General features: G+C 46.6%; 1 protein-coding gene across 1 annotated transcript in view; it reads right to left on the bottom strand.

The window, feature by feature from the left end:
• Positions 1-26,992, bottom strand: part of LOC8037764 (leucine-rich repeat-containing protein 4B) — a 305,952-nt gene that overhangs the window by 114,168 nt on the left and 164,792 nt on the right. The window lies entirely within an intron of this gene.

The raw sequence follows: 26,992 nt of genomic DNA, 5'->3' as shown, positions 1-26,992 counted from the left end.
AGAAGACAAACACGTCACGGACTGCCACTACGCGCTCGCCGCAAGACAGCAAAGCAAGTACGCGAGTCGCCGCTGCCCACACAAGTTGTCGGTAAAGCTGAAGTACCGAGCGAAAGTCCGCGGGCGAAGGTCAATCAAAAGGTATCCTCCTTTTCACCTTACGATGGACTCAAGCGAACACCACGACTAAACCGAGCCAATCCAATGGCGTGTGAGTGTCAACTGCCTTTCGGGAAGATGTGGGAAGAGCGCAGTCAGGTGACACGGAGCTAGATTGGTTCGGACGGCTTGTAGCATTCGCTGCGGTGCATCGTATACAGGCGAAGCGGAACGGGATCGGTAGGCACAGTTCGTGTGCGAGTCTCGGGTGGTGCTTGTCAGGACGGTTGTGGCCTAATCACACCGATGGACAAACAACAAACATCAGTTCCCGACATGTCATAGATAGGTCGTTAGCAGCCTCAAGATCGCTTGAGCATTACCAACAACGATAAGCAAGCATGCTGAAAGAAAAAAAAAATTTTTTTGTTGAGCACTGTTGGCGTTCGCGAGCTCTTTTTGCTGTTATTTGGACATGTAATGTTGGTTGACGGGTCGGCCTTCTTGATACAAAATGATTAGTCAACTTCAGACGAACCTTCGCAGATCGAGAACACACAGAAAAAAGCAAGACAGACGGTGTCTCAATAGAGACTACCCTCCGTCTTGTTTAACATCATACCAGGTTCACTAGCCACGTTAGTATACATGCGGGGACATTGGTCAAGACTAACTAAACAGTGTGGTCATTCGGTCGTGTTTTTTTTTTTTTTCTCTTTCTTTCTATTTCTTTTTTTTTTCCTGTCGCATGACGGGAAAATAGGAACTTATTCGGGCACCGCCGAGACAAAAGAGAAGCAAGACCTGGCGAATCGTCGCGAAAGAGATGGTTTTCTATGGGAACGCAAATGCTTCTTTATCGACAAATAGAACTGTAGTATCCCGTCTATAGAGCTTTTCTGCGTACTCTCGTCTCCAGCCACCTAATAGGCGTATCCGGTATGGGCGACGAAGAAATACTAAAACGTTTCAACCTGTAACTAGTAAAAAAATAAGGGGGAAACAAAACGATAATGTGTGACGGTTACGTTCATATTCTAAGTGTCTTCTGCTGGCGTGGCGACGGCAAAACAATGTTTTCGCCCATACTGGAAGTGACGACAATTCAAAATGGCGGCGCCCTTGAAGAAAGGTTCCGCACCCGGAGTATAATCTGAAAAAAAAAAAAGCAAATTTGGAGTGAAAAAGAAATTTTCAATAGATTGTCCGCACTAGGGCTCCTTTGTCTGTTTTGGTTACGATGACATCTGACCACTTTGTTTCCGGCGCTTTTGTTTCTTTTTCGTTCCGGAACCCATGAAAGAGCGCCTTCCTGCACGAGCTCTTGGCACTGGCAGTACTATGGCGGCAGTCTGTTTTCGGCAATCTCTTCGTATTTTCACTGTGCGAGCGCCTGCTCTCGGCACCGTGTGATACAGCGAATGGCATCACCCTAAGCAGAAAGACATTGAGGCACCCTAGTCCGCACACAGTGCATAGACCTGATGCATAGTCAGCACGTCAAAAATATGATCATAGAAAGCACGCCTTGAGAAACGTCTGCTTCAGTAGCGAACAAAAAGCTTGTATCATCAGAAATCATCACTAACATCATCTGTCATTCACAAAATCCATAACGCCTCATGAAAACGAATCTTTTAAAAAAAACTATTTCTTATATATTCCGCACCTATGGAGAGTCCGAACCGCATAATATTTTAACTTCTAGACATGCGTGGTCCACGGACTATATAGTCCGGAAATTACGGTACAGGTTTACACGACGTCATATCAACGATACGCATAATCGAAGACCATTCGCGGAAATTGCGTTAGCTATAAATAAGATTCTGTGCTTTCGGCGTCTTTTTTTTTTTTTTTTTTATTCATATTCGTAAGCGTTTTGGGTGGTGCATTTCCCCCCCAAAGTCTATGTGTTTCTAGGTCCATTTCCGGTGTCGGAAAAAATAAATATCGGCGTTTCTCGGGGCTTATGCTGAATAAAACGAAACACGGCATAGGAACTTCCCCAACTTTTAGAGCAGATGCGCTACACTCTAGTACTTGCAAAACGTCTAGGTGCCGTTATGAGAGGGAAACGGGACATTAGAGAGCTTTAGGGAACCGATTTTGCACATCCGATACGGTACGGTGGGCCCTCCGGTCCGCACTGCGCATGCGCGAGTCTTCTGTGGTAGCGCATGCGCAGTTCGTAGCGGAGGGCCCATCGTACGGTATCGGATGTGCAAAAACGGTTCCATATAACTCCTTAATAAGGAGTTTTTAGTAGATCTCTCCGATAACTCCGATAATGATGTCCGATACGCAGCCGGCAGCCTCGCGCATGAATGCTATCGTAATCGGAAATCGTTATCGTAGTTACCGGAGAAATCTACTAAAACTCCCCAATAGGGAATTTTTGGTAGACCGTTTCCATACCTCCGATTACGATACGCTGCATGCGCAACGGGGGACTATCAGGTATCGCTGTGGGAGTTAACAGAACGATCTACTAAACTCTCAATTCGATGTGGTTCCCGAAGAAAGAGGCCTCGCCGACAGTTCAGTACGAGCCGTGTTTCGTGTAAACGCAAAAAAAAAAAAAAAAAATGCAGGATTTTTTTAATGAATTTTGGGGTGTTTTTTTTTTTTTTTTTTAGTTAAGAAAAATTTTAATTCGGTGTTAACCGGTTTTCCCCCGATATTGAAAAAAAAAAAAAAAAACCTGGTCCGGGGTTACATTTCGGGGTTCAATGGTAGAGTACACCGAAAACACGCAACCCTACAGTCTGTTTCACGTAAGGACGTACTGCAGAAGACGCCAAGAGCCATCGAAGCCTATCCACTGCCGGGTAAGTGTCACGTGAGCGTCGGAAGGGGCACAGCGACGGGCAGCCACGTCATACCTTTACATAGCTAGATTGGCTAGGGTGGCTCGTAGCATCCGCTGTGCTCCATTGTGAGGTGAAACCGAGTACAGCTCTAATAGCGCAGCCCTTCGAGTAGATCCCGCCTTCGTAAATCGGACCGCGTTTTCTTAGAGAAAACCTGACGGGTTCGAATAGCTACGATATTCGATCAGTACGCTACTCGAACTATTCAGGAAACAGTGCTCCCGGACAACATTTTATTTATGTTTTTTTTTTTTTTCACCGATTTTTGCGAATCTAGAACGATCGTTAACCGTCTTTCAAACGCTGAGCTCCTTCATTCTTTTTGTAAGCAGTACGTCAAAATCAACGCGGTAGCTGTCCAAAATCATATAGCTTTTCGATGCAACTCATATATTGACTAAGCGTATCTCCGCGCATTCAACAAACAGCGTTCTATTCTCGGCTGTAAAAAAGAATCGCACTTTAGTGTTTTTAAAACACCTCCCATATCGTAGCTACGTGTGTTCTAAGCCCCATAATACACGTTTATACGTAAAATTAAAAAAAAAAAAAAAACAATACCACGCGTAAAGGAAAATTTAAGAAAAATGTATACTCGCGTATATGTACCGCTAGGACGGAATACCAGGTAACTCATTCGAACTTTTATACGCCACAGGAGCATAAATACCATGATATATGCGTTATTATTTGATGCAGACACACCTATCCTAGCAGCCAAGAAAAAAAAATTCTTTCCCACTCCCCCAACACGCATGAACACACACCAAAAAATAATGAAATCCTATAAAAAATGGTTTTCCAGTTTCTTATAGGACGCTGCATGTAGTCCTCCGCAGCAGAAAATTTCTTACGCACGTTTTCCATCAGTTATGTGATGCAATTTTTTTTTAAATAATTTATTTGACTTTTAGGTAACGTATTTCGTCTCGTCTTTGTAAATGATTAAGGGAAAACCAGAACAACCACACAAAATAAAGGGAGGGGGGAGGGGGCAGGAAGAAAGGGAGGGAAAAGAAGAGGGAGGGAAGGAAGGGCTCCTTTGCCTTTTGCGCGCAAACCATCTCGTCGCGAACTCATTACCGCAATTTGTCCCAGCTGAAAATTACTGCCGTACGGATGAACTTGGAGAACGTATTCTACACACCGGGAAAAACCCTCGTGGAGCTGAAGCGGCCGATAGCGGCGCCCCCGCACGGGGAACGGGAAAAAAAGAAAAAACGATCTGCCGGAGACATCGACACGCATCGTTATTAAAACCAAGAAAGAAAAAAAAGGTGAAAAACAAATTATCGTAAAAACCAACCCGGAACGAAATGGAGTACCCCCCAGAGAGATCCAACTAACCCACGACACGTATAAAAAAGAATAAGAAGGAAAAAAAAAAAAAAAAAGACGGGAAGCCACATAATCCGCCCGAGCGAGGAAGAAAACTAAAATATGGAAGAAAACCGAGTGGGACGTTATCGGTGCCGCTGTGACGTTCCGCTCATTCATCATCACGCATCCATAATTAAGACATGAGGATGTGCTACGTCACGGCTTTGGAAGCCATTACGTAATAAGTTACGGGGCTGCCGACGCGGCAATGGGACAATAAACGGCGCGTGGTACAATACCCGACGGTTCGGATGAATCTCACTGCGGTTTCCCTGGAGCTAGGTGAGACAGCGCGGAGTTTTCGTAGATCGCCTATTTTCACCCCCCAAGTTTCCGGGCCGTGCCGATTGGAGTCTCGCGATGACGACGCCGGGCTTTTTGTCGCACCAGTCCAATCGACGCGTCTAGGGCTGTTCGCGGCGTCGAAGACACCCCTGCTGCGCATGCGCGCCGCTAACGCTTTGGTACGAACTGCGTCTACACTGGACGTGAATGACAGCGACCGTATTGTCCCAGAAGAACACATCGCGAACTTTCATTAATGCGTTCTCGAAGTTCAGATTTGATCTTCCACTAGAAGGACCGGTTAAATCTAGCTGGGCTAAACTTAAATCAAAATGACGAAGCCGTTCGGTAAGATCCTGTCGAAAAAAGCCTACGCTTCTTTCAACTTCGTTAGCATATAATCACGTACCCCTCATTTTATTCACCAGTTACCCTATTAAAAAGAAAACAGTCATATATGGTTTGACAAAAAAAAACATTACAGTTTATGAATTATAATTTATATAATATAAGTTATATAATATAACATTTGAGGTCTTGTGTGTTCTTAGAAACTCCGTATATATATATATATATATATATATATATATATATATATATATATATATATATATATATATATTCGAAGATATGCAGAAAAACGAATCGTATTTGACCCAATGAATCAATGTTTTACGAAACCGCCGAAAGCCAAAATAAACGGTAGAGCCAGGATTTGAACTCCGGGCCTCCCAATGTCCGGTCGGGTGAATTTTCGATTGTTCCCTCTTTAAAGCCAACGTACGATGCTGAAAAAATGTCTATGATGAGTATGTATGTGAAAAATATATGGGTGGTTTCATCTCAAATCGTGCAGGCAAAAAGGGTCGAATTTTTAATTTCGATGAAAAAATTTATGTTATGGCGCCGCTTCTAAAACCGGAGTCGCCACAAACCGCAAGTTCGTCGGATTTTTGTTCTTGACTTATGAATTTTTAAAGAGGCCGCGGCGAAAAGCAGTGTTTTTCACACCCGTCGTTGGTAAGATGTTTCGCTTGATCTCTCGCCTTGGATTTTGAGTCCACATTATATTATCTTTTTTCAAGCACTCTGTGGACACATTTGAAAGGCTCCAATAGCATAAAATAATTTTAAGCGTTTTTCTTTTTTTTCTGTAAGAATGTCAAAAACGTCCCCTCGGTCAAATGTTGACGAACTTTTACAATTAATTACTGGCGATCTACTTGGGTTACATCGATATTTTTTATGTCCACGGAGAGCCCAAACCACGCTCTTTATATGTGTTATAAATTGACTCGGCTGTACGAGATATCCTTTCCGGTACGTTTACGTTATTATTATGCGAAAACCAAAAAAGTACCATTTTTGAAATTGATTTTCTCAAAAAACCCATTTTTTTATTTTTTTTTTATTTTTTGTTCAAAAGTAGATATGATAGTTGTCTACACGAAAATCAAGTCGAGAAAGTGTGTATCGGATCTATAATGATAACGGGCTGGAAAACGCCAGCTACTAGAGGCACGTCGCCAGAAAGTGCGGCATCACTATATACAGTCGAGGAATTCCATAAGCGCGCGACATGCAAAGAGGAGCAGCAAAACCGCCACGCAAAAAATTCTCAACCATAAAAACGATACATCAAGTCAAATGATAACGAAAAAAAAAGATGCTCCTCCGTCTTCCTCTTGCCGCATTTTGATTGTGATTTTTTTATTTACTTTTTCTCCGAGTGGAAGGAGGGCGGAACAGTGGTACAGTTCTTTGTAATGAGTTTCTTTATTTGCGTGATTGTGTGCTGTGTGTGTGTGGGGGGGGGGGGGGGGGGCGGGGGTAGGTGGGGGGAGGGGGGGGGGTAGGTGGGGGCGACGGTACAGCTCTTTGCGTTGACGATCATTTTATGCGCCAGCAACGGGATGGGCGGCACCCCGAGCATAACTGCGGGCGCGCGAGGCAAGCAGCATCGAGGGCCAACAACAAACCAAGGAGAGCCGCGGTAAATACCGAAAGGAAAAGCGTGATGGAACTTCAGAAGCACACATCAAACATAAGCCTGCCAATGACCCGCATGCAGCGGAGGGGATGCTGCGCTGCTTTGACGATCTCCGCCACCAACCTGAGCATTCGAATCGGTTGCTATGGTTCTGTGCGCGTACAACATGCCACAGGGAGCTCGCATTTTGTTAGCTGATTATTTTATGATACGAATCCTTTGAATGTAATCTTAGTTTAACGCCAACGTGTGACGCTCAGAAAAATTCCAACCTGGCAGCAGGCTTCGCGTTTAGCTCTGCATAGAAATACCGGTGGATTCATTACGTTCCCTGACGGCAACAGTCGTACTAATATAACAGTGCGCGTTCGCGAAAGTAATGTGATAAAAAGACTAGCCTGGCGAACTTAACCGAAGACGCGTACTCGCATACGCCCCCCAAAACTACTGAAATATAGAGGCTGATGCTCTATTAGATAAAGCGGCTGATTAGATAAGGTTGATACAACCTTAGTCGAGTCACATGGGTTTCTGTATAACCCGCATACATAATATACTAAGGTTTATTACGAGGTGTAACTAAAAATTAAACATAAACGAAGTCTGCGATGACGTAACGCATTTAAAACTGCTAATTTATGAATCTCCACTGCAGCGTGAAACAAGATACGAAGTATCTACGAAATAAGCAGTCAATTCTCGATAAAGTGGAACGGCAGGCGAGATCAGGCTGTTAAAAATTGTCTTCCGTTCAGTTTTCTTTCCAGCGCAGGTGATAAAAAAAAGTAGCTGATACGAAGCGGCGCAGAAGGAACAAATAAAAAGCAAGGGTGAAAAAAACAAAAACTAAATAAAGAAAACAGTCGTAATTCGGGCGGAAAAAGCGAAAGCAGCGAAGGCGCGCGGCGGGATATCCCCGAACGGACTCATTAGGGGAGCTTCAATTTAGTCGCAGCACTAAGAGCCTAATTTGGGGCAACTTAGCCCCCGAGAGTGCTTCGACGGCTAAACAGGAGACGTCCCTCTTGCCGTCATTACCCGGAAAACGGCGCCTCCGCTGAAAACAAACACGGCATCGACTATCAGAGAGAGCCCATTGAGACGCGAGGGCGGCCGGGAGGCGCCGTGCTACGCAAGCGCGCCCGTGAGATCGAAGAACGACGCGACTGCGGTACACAACGCTTCAGTGCCTAAAGACATCAAACTAAAAAAGAAAAAAAAAAAAAAGAGAGATGAGGAAAAGATATTTTTTACACCTCGCGTATCTCTCTTTCTTTTTCAGCGTTGCGGGAAACGGGCCAGAGCGCGTCACTTTAGAGAGTAATTTCATTGTGCGACTGCTCGTGAAAAGAGAACGTTCTTCGGAGATATGGGCTGTTTCTTGCATGTCTCTTTCGTAGCACTTTAGACATCTTGCCTATGGTTTATTTTTTTAACGGGCCGTATTTCGGAGCATCTTCGCTAAGGTACTTTGAGGGCGGTACTAACATTAACCTGCTTCTCACGCCGCGTAAAAGGCGCTGCAGCTAAGCGTCGAGTGTGTTAATTACTATGTCAAGGTATAAGACGCCTTGGAGCAAGTGGAACGCAAGTTCGCAATGTGGAGCTTGTTGATGACAAGATGTATCGGTAACTCCCTCTTTAAAAAAAGAAGTAAACTGCAATGGGGGAGGGAAAAAACGAAACGTTCTTGGGGACGTACACTCTTAGAAAAAAGGGTCAGTATAGTCCTCCCTAAAGGGAGGAACGCTCTTGACACACATGTTCCTTCAGAAAGGGAGAAACTTTCGTCCCTTAAGCAGGGGAGGAAAAGTTCCTCCGTCGACTGCATCTCATTATGGCGGCCACGAATCGAGCAAATCGAGCTCGGTAAGGCCTAACGAGAACACTAAGTCTATTGCACGAAGCGAGAGGAGCAGGAAATAAAAACGTAACACGAGCTTTCCGCGAACTGTATTTATTTCCGAAGTTTCTTTACCCCTGCAGGTAAAGAAACTTACGTTTCGAAAGCATGCAGTCACTCAGTCTTCTCATCGATGTTCAACGGAGACAACCGGCACTCAGTTCGCGCACTTTATGTCCTACCTTTGCTATTCCTCGGGCCACAATTCCTTCGTCAACCGTAGCGTCAACCGCACATCACGGAGGAGTGAAAATCATTCGCCCGCAAAACCAAAAGCCGCTCTCAAAAAAAAAAGCAAATCCGAAGCAACCTCTTGGCTTATCTCAGCACGGTAACACGAAATTATGGCGTAGCCGCGTAGCGTAAAAGGATGTTAAATCGCTTGCCACCAGAGGCAGGGTCAAGCAGAGTAATCGCACGTAGCTAGGCTAGGTTGCGCTAGGTACCGCCCAATTCATGTTTTACAAAAAAATATTTTTATTTTCTTACGCCACAATTGCGTTTCTTTTTCTTCGAAATCTCTAACACATGTAGACACGTTGCGCACACTACAAACATCAGGTCAACATATATTGAACGCATACACAGGCATCGCACATACAAACATCAATACAACAGCACACTACCCCGATCACTACTAGCGAGCCCTGCGTTTCCGTCTTTTATAGTGGTCGTTTTGAACGTGCGGAATTTTTCGGTGACTCCCTAAGCAAAAAAAAATATTCCGAACATGTTCATTTTTTTCCAGCGATGCCATACATCTGAGGCTATTTTTAATGGCTCAGGGGATGAATCTCTTATTAAAAAGAAGACGTTCAATCATGCCATAATTATTTGAAAGCCAATAAATCGAGCCGCTCCAATGTGGTTCCAAGCCATGAGTTTGTTTTCCCGCATGGCCCTTCGTAGCCAGTATTTATATTGTAGTGTTCGTTTTTTTTTATTTGTGCTGTTCGCGCAAAGCTGCAATTGCCGTCTTGAATTAATCTCTGTAGAGCGGATATCCACTCAGCTGGAAGTGATGCTTCACGGGCACAGAAATCGCTTTTCGATCAACTTGAATGCAGTCAAAGCCGCGACTTCCGACAACTGTTAAGTGTACGGAGCTGCGCCGTTGCGAGCTCGAAAACTTCTAGCGCTCATCCCAGCGCGCCACTTAGAGGGCATGCAGTTTCTACAGGAACCGTAATATATTTAAACAGTAAAATAAAGGATAGCGGTTTTTTTTTCGATTTTGCCTGTCTTTTTTTTTATGCTAATCTTCCATTATAAATATACGTACTTTCCGTCATACTTTCGTAGTGTTGTCTTTTCCCCCGAGCGCAATCGCTCTCGGGGACCGACAGTCACATTGGCCACTGTACGATAGGAGCTTACCGTTCAGACCAGCGTTCCAACATGACTATCCACACGTCGATCGACTGCACCTAATCCCTCAAGTGGTTTTAAACTCTTTAATGTAAAGCGGAATGTCATCCTGCGACACCCCGGCCCCCCCGATAACGGCCCGACCAGCGGCATCAATGCCCGACAGTTTACGTCATCTCATCTTGTTGTTACACCACTGATACGCGAACACACGGTCACATCGGCGATAATTCCAGTCTTCTGTTCACAATCCACAACACTGCCATCACGATGTCGCTGACACGAAGAAATACAGAACCACGTTGACGATGTTGCTGACACGCAGAAGAATCACGTTGAACGCCGGTTGGCACTCGGCACGGGACAACGGAACCGAACTCAGCACGGAAGGCACCCAGGCAGCCGGCAGGAAAACCTGCCTTCCTTGGACGCAGTTCCCGCGATTTCCATAACGTCGAAAACGTCGACACAGTTCCTCGTGGTTTCGCTGCTGTAGTTCCGCGCGTGTCCCGCAAATTGGAGACGGCCGTCTTACCCAGTGTATGTACCACTGCTGGCACTGCTCCGGAACTTCGCTGTTTCTAGCGGCTTCGTTAGCTCATTTGATAAAATTAGTGGTAAAAACGTCAATGCAACCGAAATGTTGTGCATGTTTGGACTAGAAGACGGAATTACAGGCGGCCTTCGCTGCCGCTGAAGCTCAATCAACTCAACATTAATTTATTAAACAACGTGCGCGATGTGCTCGAAAAACGAAACCGAAAGAAGATGGGTCGGGAGGGCGAAAGCTTTCTCCGGTCTGCCTGGAGGAGGAAAACGTCTCGGAGAATAATAAGGACTTTAATTTTCCTTTCATCGGTCTGGGTTTGTTTATGTGTGTTTTAATAAACAAAAATAAAAAAAAACTTAAAAAAAAAAAAAAAAACACTTTCCTGGGGATCGAACCGTTGACCACTTGGTCAGTAGCGCGATGTTCTACCCCTGCGCCAACTGAGCAAGGAGGAACTGGGCCTCCTCCTTTCATCTGAACTGCCGTTCCTCCCTTCTCTGGGCAACTTGTCCGCAACAAGGAGGAACAGTCGCTGTTGCTACTTTTCTCCTCCCTTTTTTCTTAGAGTGTAGGTGGGACACACGTGTTTTTAAATAATTTTTTCACGAGAAGAAGCAAAAAAAATATCCTGCAATATGTACGTTGTCAGATGCAATCATGGTTCCTGGAGCGCGTCTTCGACAGGTGTGTTTAGCGTCCGGTGCCTCCCATACATCAAAAGTGGTAACCGAAGTGGCATCAAGTGACGTCACAAAAGCCGAAGAGTCATGCTGTCCCATGCCGCGATCCTGCCGGTTGGTCGTAGAAGCGCTAACGGGAAGCTGTGAATAGCACGAGCAAACACGAGTGTCGCTATCGTCACGGTATCCCAACTTTTGGCTGCCGAATCTTCCGTGGACTGCCACATTGGAGAGCGACCTGCGACAGAACACGCGTCTCCAACATACACCACAGCTGCTGGGACGCCGCCAGGATCGCGACAACCGCCAGCAACGCTTCTATGACGTCATTAGGCGGAAATCGAGGGACCACTTAATTGGACGCGGTAAACACACCAGTCGGAGACGCCTTTCAGCCTCCATGTTGCAATCTGCAGAGTGATTCAAGGAGAGGCCAGGCTCTTTAAATCTACCGCAAAATTCGGTTTCTTAGCCTATCGCGCTACGGCCTTGTGCAGCGTTGCCCAAAGATGATGCTTTTTTTTTTTTGTAAAATTGGCGAAGAGCGACTTTTTTACCTGAGGAAAAAGTAAAGAAAGAAAAAGGCTTAACTCCTACGGAAACGCAGCGACGCCACCAGTCTTCAAACAACATGGCGCCGTTTCGCACGGGAGACAAGAGATGGCGCAACGAACGCCGCCAACGAACCAGCCTACGGCGCCAAGAGCCGGCGTCTTTAGCAGACAACCTTTTCGACTCAAAAGCGGTGCGCGTTCCGCAGGGGGCGACAGTCGCAGAAACCAAAACAGGCGCGGTAACAACAAGGAACTGCAGTTCCTTGTCTGTTAAAGACGCTGACTCTCGGCGTTGTATGCACATTCGTTGGCGGCAGTTGGCGCCGCGTTCGCTTGCGCCATCTCTTGTCTCCCGTACGAAACGGCGCCGTGTTGTTTGAAGACCGGTGGCGTCGCTGGGTTTTCATAGGAGCTAAGCCTTTTTCTTTCTTTACTTTTTTTCTCAGATAAATTCGCTCTTTGCAAATTAAACAAAAAAAATGCACCATCTGTGGGCAACGCTGCACAAAGTCGTAGCGCGATAGGTTCAGAAACCGAATTTCGCGGTTCAATTAAAGAGCCTGGCCTCTCCTCGAATAACCCTGTAGGTGTAGAAGGTGGAGGTCGAAGCCCGCTAAGCCCCGCCCTGTGCTTACAAGCCCCTAACAACTCTCATTGGCTGGAGAGATGATCGACGTGTGAACGTTTGTGTGCCGAAATAGTATTTTAATATACTTTTTTTTTTTCAGGAGCAAATATTCGAGATAGTGCAAAGTCCTTATTATTTTCAAGTGTATTCTGAATTGCTTCTCCCGCTTTGGTTTGAAACGTTAACAAATAAAGCTGCCGGGGTCTGCGTCAATTTTTGCGAGTGAGAGAGGTTTTGAGTTCACAGGGGTGTTTAGAGGAATATCTCCTCAACCGACGTAGTGGTTTGCAACAAACAGCTGCCGGAAGTACGCTTCTTGGGAAGTGCTGTCCGGACGCTTGTTATCGTAGCGGGACTGGCCTAAGCCCAGAGTCCCAGATCAACCATTGGCGACGTGAGCGATCGAAAGCGTCACTGTGTTTGGTCTTCCACGATATGCCGAATGCTGACTGTGACGTCAGCAAAGGATATTCCATCGACTGAAATAAGACGAACGGAAGAACTTTAATTTTGACGGTGTTGGCATTGTTGGTTTGAGAGCGCTATGATTTCGAGCTTCCACCATGCTAGTTACAAACACCTTCAAACTTGTTGTTCACAGCTAATGACGTCACTAAAGGTAACCATAGGAGGGCGCCACAAAAACGACTCGCCGTCAATAGGGTGCCCCAAGTCACCGGGCTCGATCTAAAATGGACCGTAAAAATCGACGCCTGCACGTAGCAATCTACACTTTTCGCCAAAGGTTATTTCACAGGTCGGTTTTCGCTTGTAAAATTACAAAACGTAACGCTCTTCCTGTAAAAAAAAAAAAAAAATAGAGCCAAGAAACTTGGCAGGTTCAACGCCGGGTGGCGACGCAGACGACGAAGTCGAGTTGTGGGGCGCGTCCACGCAACGCAGCCAAACGCACTCAAACGCTCTCAAGCGCAACTGTGCGTAGGGTTTGCTGCTTATAGACGCTTTAAACACGCGCCAGACTGAGCCGCCATTGCCGACCCTTTCTTGTCTTGCCAAGAAACCGAGCCACTGAAGCGGATGTTGACTAGCCTCGACAAAGGTCTATGCTGAGGAGAAAGACACAGTAGCACCTAAAGTGGCAATAACCTGTCCTGCTGCGGCAATGATGAAGCCAAGCGAACGGAATAAAAGGAAAGAAAAACTAAAGGTCGGTTATGGCGGCGCCCATGCACAGCTGCTCCAACGCGTCTATACATTACACAAAAAACAGTCTGCATACAGATTCAAACGCGAGTCACCGCGAGGTCCGTACTTCGAATGCCGCAGGGCAACGTGTTTAAGGAGAAACTTGGCACGTGGCATTCGAACCACAGATATTGCGGTGACCCGCTCCTGCAGACTGCCTTTTTTGTATGACGTATGAGCAGTATGACACCGGCTTCGTGGTTCCTATCTGTGACGTCACGACCATGTCGATCAGCCATCTTGCTGGAAGCTTGGAGTTATGGCCTTCTTTATGCTACACCACCAAAGTTGACAGTCTGACATTAATCTTATTTCCGTCAATGAAAGCTAAATTACTTAGGAGGATCGGTGGCCGAGTGGGCTATTGACGACGTGCGTGATCGAAAGCGTCGCTGCCTTCCACGATTGGCCGAATGCTGACTATGACGTAAGCGAATGATTTCTGATTGACAGAAATAAGAATAATCTAAGAACTTCAATTTTGACGGTTTTGGCAGTGTTTGTTTCAGAGCACAATGACTTCAAGCTTCCACAACGCTCATTACAAACAGACTTGAACTTGTTGTTCGCAAGGTAATGACGTCACGAGAGGAAACTATAAGAGGGCGTCACCAAACCATCTTGCCGCTAATGCTCCGTAAGACTGTAGCCAATGCCACAGGCACGTGCTCGAGGTCACTGCTTTGAACCGTTTTTCCACAAAACGAGCGCTCGCGGTAGAACTGCCTGTCTCAAAGCAGGGAGCGCGGGATAGCTCGCGCTTGTACCTTTGGCTGCAGTCTCAGCTTAAAGCGCTCATTCACACTAACACTGGAGGCGGATCAGCGTTCGCAAAGCGGTTGCGAACGCGATCCAGTACAATTTCACGCGCACCTGATGTCATCGAGTGCGCGTGCAATTGTACTGGATCTTTATACAACCGCGATCGCAACCGCCTCGCGAACGCGGATCCGCTTCCAGTGTGAATGAGCGGTAAGGGTAAACGCAGTATAGAGCGTCTTAGCTCGGAGCTTGGAGCGAAAGCTTTCACTGCAGAGCCTCCTGCGTTCTACCGCCATGGCCTGCCCGTTTCGATGTGGATGAGTTTCATACCGGTACGCGTTCCTGTAATCACAGGGTGTCAAGCAAATTATTATTTTGAAATTCCCTGACTTTCCCAGGTTTTCCCTGACAATTTCAGGTGAAATTTCATGACCAATGTAGAGGCGGTTAAGCATGTAAGACCAGTACCACACAAGGCCTTGAGCATTGAGCACTGTGAGGATCATTTTGCACGGGCTTAATCCAACTTGTATATTCCGAAATATCTGGGTTCGCTCAGTCCGGATTAAACGAGCGCATTTTTGCCGCCGACATCATCAGTGAAGAGGCCACTTCCGGAAGCACGATGAAAACACGACGCTCAACCATATACATCAGTAACCAAATAGCAGTATTAGCGGCGAGATGTTTTGGTGGCGCCCTCTTATGGTTCCCCCTTGTAACGTCATTACCTTGCGAACAACAAGTTCGATGGTGTTTGTAAATAGCATGGTGGAAGCCTGAAATCATTGCGCTCTCAAAGCAACACTGCCAACACCGTCGAAGTTAAAGTTCTTTCATTCCTCTTATTCCCGTCGATGGTATACCCTTTCCGACGTCATAGTCAGCTTAGGTGAGCGGCATTTGGCAACTTCCGGTTCCTTAGTAAATTTTGTTACACTGTTGACAAAAGACGACAATGAGCTGCAGGCCTCTGCAAGCATAATTCTGAAACTTCTAGACTGTAGTTTTTTGAACCATGCCTAGACACGCCTGCAGATCGCCGTCGCCGATTGTAAACGGCTAAACAAAATTTCATAAGGAACCGGAAGTTGCCAAACGCCGCTCACCTATTGACCCCGTAAGTGGTGACGTCACAGCATGGCGCCTGGGTCCAAACAAACCGTTACTAGGGGCGTTGCTATGAACTAATGCATGGAGACACCACACGAGGCTAGATTTTCGCTTATAAGTAAGTAAATAATTTTTTGTAAGCAACCTAACTTCTTGATATCTAATTACGAAGATGTTCTTGTCATCTCATCGTCGTGTTGCAACCATGAAAGCTATTTCTGAAGTATTCCACTCCGCTTTGCTTTGGTAGCAGACGACACGATGGATTTGCTGGCCTCTGTTGCAGCGGGCGTCTTCATTGAATTGAGTCGGTAAACAAGCAACACAAGCGAGTGCATCGCCATGGCCGCAGAGGCCTCCGCGATGTGCGTTTTTCATTTATTTATTTATTCATTTATTTATTTTTTTTTTTTTGTGAAGAATCCAGTTTAGTTCAGGGGGGCGAAAATTCCGTAAAATCAAACCACGTCATGCAGATCAGTTACGACGACGACCTGAAGTGCATTGCCGGCGTAGTGCAGGCCAGCATGAGAAACAAATCGCACGCCGTCGAGGTAAGTCGTTTGTTATTATTATTATTGAGGTTGTCAGGTTATTAAAATATTGCATGTCTATCGCAATTTCGCATTTTTTTTTTTTTTTGTACATTAAATTTAGTGGATGTGCTCTTTCGGTGAAGATCTCCATCGAACCCGCGATGAAAGTGCAATCTGTAATAAACTCACCTTATGCTTTTTATCCAGTTCTTTCGCGTTTTGGGGGTTTTGTGGAAACCTGAAGAAACTGCAAGAATCTTTCTCCACGCGATGGTTACAAGTTACAACCAGGTACGAAGCACCCTCCCATAGCGCGAGTCCGCAAACAAAATTTGGGATCTCTACCGATCGCCTTTCTCACGGGTGCATTGCGATCTCTTAGCAGACGATCATCTCGATCGACGCCCGGACTTTCGATGCACCATATTTTGCATCGCACCCCACTACGAATTCTCATAAGTGTCTGAAACACATTATATTTCAAACAAATGGAATACCGGAATATCATCTTTATTCACCCGATTCAGACGCCGGCGCCGGCTTGGCCGGCGGGCATGTGGCAGACGGCATTCTTATTGCATTCGTCGTCTGCTGCAGGCCTCTTGAGGACCGGAAGTTGCAGTCGTAAATATTTCAGAAACAAGCGATTACCGGCACACTTCTGTCGAAAAATATATGACATTCAATCTTTCTATATCTGTTATTTTTAGAAGTTTAAATCCTACTCCCGATTTTTGAACGGTCGGGTTTTCGTAGCGAAACCTAGCCACATGTATTTGTCCATTACAACGACCCTAGCAACGGCTTGTTTGGACCCATGACGTCACACTTACGGAGCCAATTGTGGAAGGCCGACCACAGCGACGCTTTCGGTCGCGCACGTCGCCAATGGCCGCCAGATGCACACTTTCGGATAATTTCGGCTTGAGGCTTGGATTGGATAGGGGTCTGTGGCTTTTCCATTTATTACTAAATCCACTAGCTCTAACTCGATATAGCCTAGGGCAGCGCCCTCAATCCAACCCAATGCAAGGCTTGGACTGGATTTCTGAGCAGTTCCCTTTGCATCAGGTAGCACACTCTACATCGGGTGAGCAGAGCCTACGCTCCACTCTAAGCAGAATTTGTTGCCAATTTTTCTGCCCCCAAGTCCTCAAGTCTTTGCTCAGGGCACTCGATGGCGTTTCCGGCTCATTTTTCCTGACTGGGCTCGGTTTCTGACAATGTCCCCGACAAGTCCCTGATTTTTCTCAGTAATCAAAATTTACCTGACAATTCCCGGTTTTCCCGGTCGCTAGACACACTGAATCACTACTGCGTGGTGCACGTTAAAGAACCCAGGTTAGCGGCAGCACTGCCTAAATTTTTAATCTAGAGGTGAGAGACAGGTCACCCGTTGAGGCGTACCAGCTTCAAGGTTGTCTAAACAAAAAATCAAGACAACTACTTTTGAGTTACTCCTACTCAAGACGTAGCATTTGGATAACCATGAAAGGACAATTAAAGAACGCTTTGGGTCATGCACGTCGCCAATAGGGACGAAAATAATCCCTGGAGCAGGGGAACAAGAGGGACAAAGGACAAGCACAAATCTCCAAACACAGCTAGATGACTGGTGCGCGACCGAAAAATTCAACCTGGTCCGGGCGCGCACCAGGCACCTAGCTGTGTTCGGAGATTTGTGCTTGTCCTTTGTTCCTCTTGTTCCCCTGCTCCAGGGATTATTTTCGTCATTCTTGTCCGGCTCGTTTGCATCTTTGCATTCAATTGCCTTATAATCACACCCAATAGGGACTTTTCGTAGGTTGTACGTGGTCGTACGCAGGAGCTTTACGTGGCTAGCTGGGGCTCGTGCCATCACTTTGAGCACGTAGTGCGCATGCACCTTTGGCACCAACAATCTGCAGAGTACACAATAGGCGAAAATACCCTAATGTATCCTAAGGATGATGCGTTCAATACCTGCTCCGTTTGGTATGGATGAGCACCGTAGCGGCGTGCAGTCGTGTAATTGTGAGGAAATTTTAACGGATGCTCCTTTCATGCAAGATACTGCTATCGGGAGATCGCTACCCTCCTTTGAACGATGCCTTCAAGCACGCGCCCGGGGCGATATCGAGGTTATGAAAACGGTTCGCAAAAACCACGCTCGGTGCGCGTTAGACACGCCAGGGTAGCGATCGTACCGCGCGAAAGTTCTCTTTTATAAAGCGTTGAAAGACTGTCGCCAACCTCACGAACAAATCACCTTATCGTAGTATGAACATCCACAACGTTCTATTTTGATTTTTCTTTTATTACAGTATTTTGCCAGTAACAAGAGTACCGTTACCATAAGACGTGTCATCTGAAAGAAAGCCACATTTTTTCATCGCTGCGAGCTCACAACCAAAGCTATACTCAGCACCCGTACTAGTCTCAACCAACAAAAACCATCAAACCAAGCTGTAAAGAAAAAAAAAATCGAGAAGGCGCGTTGCTTGCAGAGTTTGTTACGATCACAAACGTGCCCCCGTGCCGCCTAACTAGCAGTAGATGGCCCCCGGGGCTAACCTGTGGCTGGAAGGGCAGAGAAAGCGACGCGGGCCCCCGCTAGTTCTTTCGCAAGGCGCTCGTCAAACCGCACGTTCTGCCCTTCGAAGGAACAGCGCCCGGGACAATGTTTGCCTAAGCCAATATTTGCCAATGTCGGCGAGCACTTCTCCAAGCTCGCCCTTGCTCCAGCGAGCCTTTTATCCCGCAGTGGCGACGGAAAATCACCGAAATCAGCCTCTCGGTGTTGCCCGAGGAGACGGAAAGGGAAAAGGGACAAGAGGAAAGGCGTGTGAGCAGTATGGCGCCACAGTAATTAAAACAACAAATTATAGAACATGGACAAATCAGACAACCACGGTGACATATTAAGCTCTCCCAAGTTTGGCGGTAGAAACCAAACTTGGTTGCAGAGAGCCTGAGACGTTGGCCTCAGCTGCACCCAAAACCGGATGCAAGTGACTAGAGGGTGCATTCAATGGATGTCACATTTGAGTCACCTGTTTCGGGCGGATGCTAAGAACGAGCTCAGATTGATAGACTGCCGAAACCAACAATAATAAAAAACGCAAATTGAAAAAAAAAAAAAAAAAAAAACTGTGGAAGCTTGTTGTAAGCACGCGCTCAGCAGCTGCGGAAACACCTATGTTTGCCAATCAATACACCCTATAGACCTTCCCCAAAAAGGGCTCCCGGCCGGTTTCATTTCCAGTGTTCACGCATATGGCGCGTGATTTGCTCGCTTTCCAAAGCGACGAGCATGCGCGTACTGGGCTGAGGAAATCACACGCTAGGCTGAAGACTTGTAAATGTGGGAATGGTGTATACAGTTCTAAGCGCTCTGTTTTGTCTACTCCTTCCTGTGTTCGTCCTTTGCCCTAATTTTGTGTACAACGTTTAACCAACTAGGCCATCAAAGTATTTTGTTGGTGTATAGTTCATCGCAACAAACTCTTTCCGAAATCCAGTATGGGAACTTTGATAACTATCATCATCTCAGTGTATGGCATCTTTGACAACGTTGATCTTTGCCAAACTAATGGGCACTAAAAGGAACTTGAAGATACTGCCAAGCTGAGGATAAACATAGATATGAGGCCCGTACGCCCGAGAGGCTAACAAAACACGACGTACGAATTAGATACAAGTGCTGCGTAAGCGTTCACTTCTGAGTGTAACACAATCAATATCTCGCCATAAGTTTGACTCAAAAGCCTTTCAACAACAGAAATTTGATCAAGGCGCTTGAAACAAATGTAGAAAGAGGTATGAGTTGACCCAAGAACCAATTCTCGTCTGTCATTGCCGTGAAAAGTGACGGTATTTGGTGAAATATACTTCAATGACTGTTATTAGTTTGTAAAAAGTAAAACTGCTTTTTGAGCCATCGGATGGGACCAGTGCCTCCTATATAAGTTACACTATGCCTGTCAGCTCCGAGCACTGGAAAGCGGAAGGAAGAGGGCAAATAGTACGTGTGGTTGCCGTGCGGTGGAGCCACCTAGGCGTACGAGCCTGCCGTGTAGTGAAGCCAACCATCTCTTCCGTAGGAGGTTAAATGATGTCGCCCCAGCAGCACCGACAGCAAAAAAATCTAAATGTTTTTTGACTGACAGCTCGGGACCAGCTCGCCGTTTTCAACGGAATATTACTTTTTATTTTCCTACCTTTTCACCCGCACACGACCCGGCGCCAACTATTTCTATGCGCGCGATTCAAGGTGACCGCCGAAGCCCCAAAGTGCCGCCAAAGCAGACGGTCAAGCGGCCAAGCGTTCTCCGCGTTCGCGCTTCAAAAGCGAAGCCTGGCCGTGCTTGTTTCGTAGTTTCGTATTTTGTCTCAGCGGGTGGTTCTCATATGAACCCGTTCGCATTTCTACCTTCTCGTTTTTCCCTTCTCATTTCAACCCAGCGCAAAACAACTTTCGCGTTTCTCCCTTTCTCATTTAAACCGTTCTCAAAACAAACTTTCGGATTTTGACCCTTCTCAAAACGACTTTTCTCATTTTAACCTTTCTCATTTCAAATTTTCTCAAAACATACTTTCTGGTTTTGACCATTGTCAGAAAGACTTTTCTCATTTTAACCTCCCTCATTTCGAACCCAAATTAATCCAACATCATGATCTCGCAATCTTTCTGCGGTATTTATGGCGAATTCGGGTAATTGCCTTCGAGCCCTTGCCTGTGGCACCGGCGACCAAAAACGCGCCAGCGGCGCATCACGTGACCCTCCCCACCCGAATGCAAAGCACAATGAACTGGCGTTTTTATTTGACTGGGTCGCGAGTGAGCTCTGTTAACTTCTTCTTCGATCATTCTATGGTGCCATGAGCACGTCGCATACGCCAACAACATAAATTACGACTCTTTGAGATGTGTGTAAACAGAAGCGGCTCCACAAAAATTTTCAAAATATTGGCATTACCACAGTCCGTACAGCTGACAGAATATTAATATATAAAATCAATGAAAGGGCAGATGTATAAATCAGTGTGGTGCTGCCCGCACGCGCGTCAAATTCCAATAAACTTCGTTTGGATTTTCGATTAACTGTTGCCTCGGAGGCTTGCCAGCGTCGCTTTCCATATTTTGTTTACTGTTAGTAGAGAGTTTTAGTAGATCGTTCCCACGACTCCGATAACGATACCCGATACTCCGCCACCGCCTCCCGTGCGCATTCATAGTATCGTTATCGGGGCTATCGGAACGATCTACTAAAATTCTCTAGTACCTTTTTCTAGAATCCTCAGTCTTTTCATTGCACCCACCCTCCTTGAAATTGTGATGCGTGTTGAAGTTCCAAACTGCATCACTATGCATACTTTTTTTTCAGCGGTGTAATCACTTGTTATTACAGAGTTGTAAAATAAAGTGATGTATGATGCAGCCCGTGTCTCAGAGCAAACATACCTTGCTCAAGCTGGATAAATTCTTCCAAAAATCCTCTTGGTTTTAAAAGCGCACAAAAGACGCGGACAGAGTAAGAAACACAAACGACGGACGAGCCCTCACTCTCAACTGATAGGTTTTATTGCAACCTCAGAGTAACACAAAAAGCGTCCCCCCCCCCCCCCCCCCCCCCCCCAGATCGCTCATGCGCACCGCAGCTGCTTGTTGTCAAACTACACGTCTTAAAAACTGTAAAATCACGATGTTTACGTGTTGACACGTGTCGTTGTCTTCAGAAACGCCAACTCGGCCTCAGTCAGTGCAAGGGAGGGTTGGCTTATGCATCCCTCTCCCCGAGAAGCTATCTGAAAGGCCTCCAAGATCTCTCTCGCCCTCTGTTCTTTATACGTGGGCACGCTAGCCCACTCGGCCACCGATCCCCCCTCGTGGAGAGATAAGACAACGTTTTACTGCATACGAGAAGTGACGACATTTAAGGTGGTTGCGCCCTTGTGGAAAACGTGCATAGGTGAATCCTCACGCTCGCGCCAGCGGCTATAATAGTTCTGCACCCAAAGTATTCGCATAAGAAGACAAGAAGCAGTAAGAAGAAGAAGAAGACGGAAAAAGGAATAGTCGTGTTCCACGCGGTTCAAGGAACTCCACGTCCCCTCAGTAAGTCTACGGCCGGTAAGAATCCTGTCTACGCAGTCCTTACATATCAGACACACTTAGTCAACGAAATGCATCCTACAGATGACGCGAAAGGTACCACTTTTGTGGACGTCCCTGCGCACCGGTCCGATTGCGGCCTCCGCGATCCATGTTTTTCATTCGTTTGGGAATCACGCAGTCTGCGACGTAATCAGTACCATCACGACACGGAGTGCTTTTCCAATTTTACTCCTAGAGGTTAGCGACAAACGTCAAACGTTACCGGCTAAAGCCCGAACCCCGTCCAAGCCCGACTATGGCTTGTGAACGTCCGCCCAAGCCTGCCGAGACTGACCCGACCAAAAAGAATTTCCGCCCGAGTCCAACCATTATTTGTAATGGTTCAAACCAATTTTTTTCCAAAAGAAAAAGTATTTTAAAGCTGGCTGGCTCCCAGCATCATCCGAAACGGAGGTACCTCTTTCTTGAAGACGGAAGCGATCATCACACAAAAAATCCCCCCACCAAAAAAAAAAAAAAAAAAGAACACGAGGAATTGTTTTTTGGAGATCGAACCGGGGACCCTTTCGTTGTGAGCCTGGCGCCCTACAAGTTTAAAAGTTGATGGCAAGTTTATCGTAGTCTAGCCGAGGTCTGACAGTAGGGAAAAAGCAATGGCATGATTCAGTCCCCGGCTGATATCCGGAGAAACACGCGTGTTTTGTTAGTACCACTGTCTTAGCCACGAGAGTGGGGGGACGGTTTTCACACTCAGCCGCCATCATTTGTGTACATGTAAGTTTTATCTTTCATTTACATGGCACGAATCACAGGAAACCGTCTTTTCTTCCACTTATATTTATACCCGTTTCGATTTAAAAAAAAAAAAAAGAAAATAGCAACAAAGCATTTTTCTTTTTATTTTCGCAGGAACCGCACTCCTAATGATAGTGTGGATATAAGAGGACTGACTTGATTTACGAAATTTCATCGCTTCTTCCATAGACAATGTGCTCTATTTGCGAAGCCAGGAACGAACGCGTGCTGACCTGTAGGGTTCGCACGCTAGGATTTGTAAACATTGGTAAGGTACACATCCGCCGACACCTCGAGATCGAAGGGCGTCTCTTTCCAATGTCCAGCCTTCAGCACGCGCTTGTTGCCTTCCGTCGTGCTTCGGCTGCGCGTGCACGCTCCGAGCTCGAGAGACGCGTTATCAAAGGTAGGAAGCTCGCGCTGGAGGCGCAAAGACCTTCCTTGCCGTTTTCATCCTCTCGGTGACTATGCGGCAAGCGAGTCGTCTGCTTCTTGTGCAGGGGCTGCGCTGACGTCCGAACGACGCCGAGTTCTTGATTGGCCTCGATTCTAAGGATAATGGGCAGACCTCAATGCCAGATGCCTCGAGGTCTGCCCACTATATTTTTCGATCAGCCAATAAGGGCTCGGCGTTCTGACATCAATTGCGCCCCCTTGTGCAAGAAGCGGACGAACTTGCACTCCGTATAGGCGCTTAGCACACGCACCAGATTACAGCCGCCATTGCTGCCCTTCTCTTCTCCTAGCAGGATGCCGAGCTACTGGAGCGGGCGTTGACGATCCTCCACAATGGCCAATGCTGGGGAGAAGGACGCAGTAGAATCTGAAATGGCGATAACCTGCCCTGCAGTGGTCACGATGAAGTGAAGTAAACGTGATAAGGGGAAACAAACTGGAGGTCGGTTATGGCGGCGCCGATGTATAGCTGCTGCAATGCGTCTGTTGTGGATAAAACAAGGTGGATGTAACCACACACTGTACTTGCTTTTAAGTGTAAGTAAACTTTTAGCCAAGCAAAAACTTGTAAACGGAAAGCTCGCGGAATAGCTTGCATGGCATCATCAGCTGGCCTGGTAATAACATCTAGAACACGATTTATATTGAAGAAACCCAAAAATTGATTCGCGACAAGCAACTACGTATCAACGATAGTCGACCCTTCGGCTGCGCAAACCATGGCTGTGAGATATATCTCTACACAGAACTTCCACAGACCAGTGAGTAAATAAGTCGCGGAAGGTTGAAACTTGTTATATTATATTTTTTATGCCTGCATTCACACGCTGCAGGGAGTGTCACCTCTAAAGATTTGTCTGGTAGAGCGGCCCTTGTGTAAAACATGACGCTTGCTGCGCGTGACCTGCATCGGGAGTTTGGTGCGTAATAACTTTAACTCGCTTTCTTCGACATTTTGCATATAAAAAGATGTTTTAGGGGATTACCGTAAATTCTGAAATTGATTTTCTAGATTTATTAACGTCGGGTTGTCGGGTCCTGACACTTGGATCCCGACCCGACCCTAGAGCCCGAAGCCGCTCGAATGAAACAGGCCCGAACCGGGCCCGAGCCCGAAATGGGCGCTCACATATTGGCTCGAGCGCGACCCTCGTCGAGTTCGGGTTTTCGGATTTGTCGGAGCCCGCGCAGATCTCTTCCACAAACCATACAAAATACAATTGAATAACAGATTCTGAGTAGACCGCCTTTATTCGTAGAATCAAGATAAACCTTTAACCAGCAACAACAGATTTTCCGAAAGATAAAGCGCGCGTGTCCAGTCCCGGGACTCGACGAGAAAGTCGGCCTCGTCGCCGACCTCCGCGATTGGCCAACGTCGCGCTGCGATTGGCCAATCGCGGTGGTCGGCATTCACGCCGACTTTCTCGTCAAGCGTCCAACTTAGAGCCCCGGCTGTGCGTATACGCCAACGCACTCACCCTCTGATTTTACGTGGTGGTGAGTCTTCTCTCTGAATGTTCCCATCCAGAGTCAACCACCTCATATTCCCGAGCTTCGGCTGTTCTAAACGGAGGGCGTCCATCGGCTTCGGTGAGCAGCGTTCGTGTCGTTCAGCTGTGTGACAGCGCTAAGCCTTCCGATGGCGGTGTCACCGCCCGTATGGGGTTCTCCGCCCAACGCCGGGAGCATGGAGATGCTCCTCAACAGTAAGGACCGCGTCAACACGGAGGAACTGTACCAGAAACCCAACCCCACGTCGGAATCGCTGATAATCATCGGTGCCATGCTGGGGCTCCTGTTTGCAGGCGAGTGCAACCCATACCAAGGCTTCCAGATGAGAGGAACGTCTCTCCGTTTAGACGGGGCTTGCACATGACGTAATCGAACCATGCTGGTGGTTATTCCTGCTTGTTCTTGCCGAGAAAAAAAAAAAAAAACGAATGCGGTGGTGCAAAACGAATGCTGCAGAGAAGATACGCGCTCTAGCAGCAAGGCCACCACAATGGATGCTGCTGTGACGTCAGTGCAAGCCGTGTATGCAGCGAGCAATTTCGTGCGCTACCGCAGAGGGTCGAACGATGTCAGTGTCGAGCGTTGATCAGAAAGATAGGGTGCGTAGACAGACAAGCTTTCTGCCTTTGCCTCTACGCGCTCTATTCATAAAATGGGGCCATGAAACGAATTTTTGACTTGGGTAAATGATTTTCGATCGGGATCTTACTAATCGCATATCGTTTAGTAGGCCAAAAGAAAACCAGTACACGAGGATGTGTACCGAAAAGGGGGATTTTTACTCCCTTTTCGGTACACATCCTCGTGTAATGAAATATTGGGCACTATTTCTCACCTTCTTTCTTGCTTGCTGCCTTTTCACTGTGATGCATCCGCGGTGCCTAAGCACGTCGGGTGAACCGAGCTCAGGCATTGTACACGAGCACTGCGTCACTTGGACCTACGCGCTCGTCAACAATCAATCCGTCGGCGACTATGTGGATTAGCGTTTGGGGCGTTTGGGGCCAGTGGGTGCCGCGACGGCACTTATCATTAGTGGCGAATGACAAGTTCCACGGTGTGCTTAGAAAGCACGGTGCGATTTCGGGGTCACCGCATCCGATGCCCAAGCACGTCACGATCACGTGATTTCTTATTTTGATTTTTTGAGTTGAGGATTCCAGCTAAGGAGGAACAAGTTGAAAAACCCTTTCATAGTCCCTTTAAGGAAGCAGACTATGAACTTGAAGGGCGAGCACGCTAGTGGTCTGTTCCTTCCACAGACGGAGGGAGCAGGGAAGGTCAGGTGTTCAGGCGCCAAACTAGTCGTCTGCTATTTCTAGCAGTGGTCGTCTTACTTCTGCTACGGCGCTCGGAAATCTACCGGTTCATCACAAAGGAAGACTTAACCTTCATAAAATGGGTGAGGAAGTAGATCGACGGGCAAGTCGTTTTTGTTGACTAACAACCAGCAGAAGGACTACGACAAACGGGGAACACACGGTCGAGATGTACCGCCGTTGAAGAGGAAAGAGCTGCGGGGAAAGGAGCTTCATCGCACATGCAGTGATGTGATTAGTCTGCGTCGTTTTTGGAGCAGCCTGTTGGAGGAGCCAAAGGGTCCATTTTGGAGCAGTAAAAGAAACTTTTATAGCACGAGCGCACATTTCAGTTTCCTTAATAACAGTGCAAATATAACGTTGAGATTCATGTGCTGACCTGTCCAACTAGTCTAACTACATGTCTTGTTGCAGTTCATTTCTCTTACAGCGAGCCCTTTTATGCACTTGCGCTGTTCCCACCAAACTGTACAACTAGGCAGTGTTTAGTTTGCCTTCTTACTGCTTTGCCTTCTTAGCTACGTGCAACCTTCCGTTATCATCGACTGCACAGCAGGATCGATTCCCTGAAACCCAAAACTAGCTGTTTAGTTGCATGTAGAAGCATCAGACACGGAAAGAAAGAGATGATTGATGAAGGACAGCACGAACTGCGGTGAATGGTTTTCGGGTATTGAATCCCAGCGAAATGATGTTAGAACACAATAATTTTGACTACCTAGATTTGTTTACTTCCAGTTCTAGAGGTCGTAATAAAACTGCAGTTCTTAATTTTAAAAAAAGAAAGCTCGTGTTATTTGATTATGACATTTTATATCTGGAACTTTGTAACGAAAAATGGTTTATGAACGATTCGTATGCCTTTTTTTAAAAACAATCCCGG

The sequence above is a fragment of the Ixodes scapularis genome, unplaced genomic scaffold, assembly GCF_016920785.2.
Source record: "Ixodes scapularis isolate PalLabHiFi unplaced genomic scaffold, ASM1692078v2 PGA_scaffold5__190_contigs__length_132052651, whole genome shotgun sequence".
NCBI lineage: Eukaryota > Metazoa > Arthropoda > Arachnida > Ixodida > Ixodidae > Ixodes > Ixodes scapularis.
Note: the sequence above shows the minus strand (reverse complement) of the source record. Positions and strands in the feature narration are given on the sequence as shown.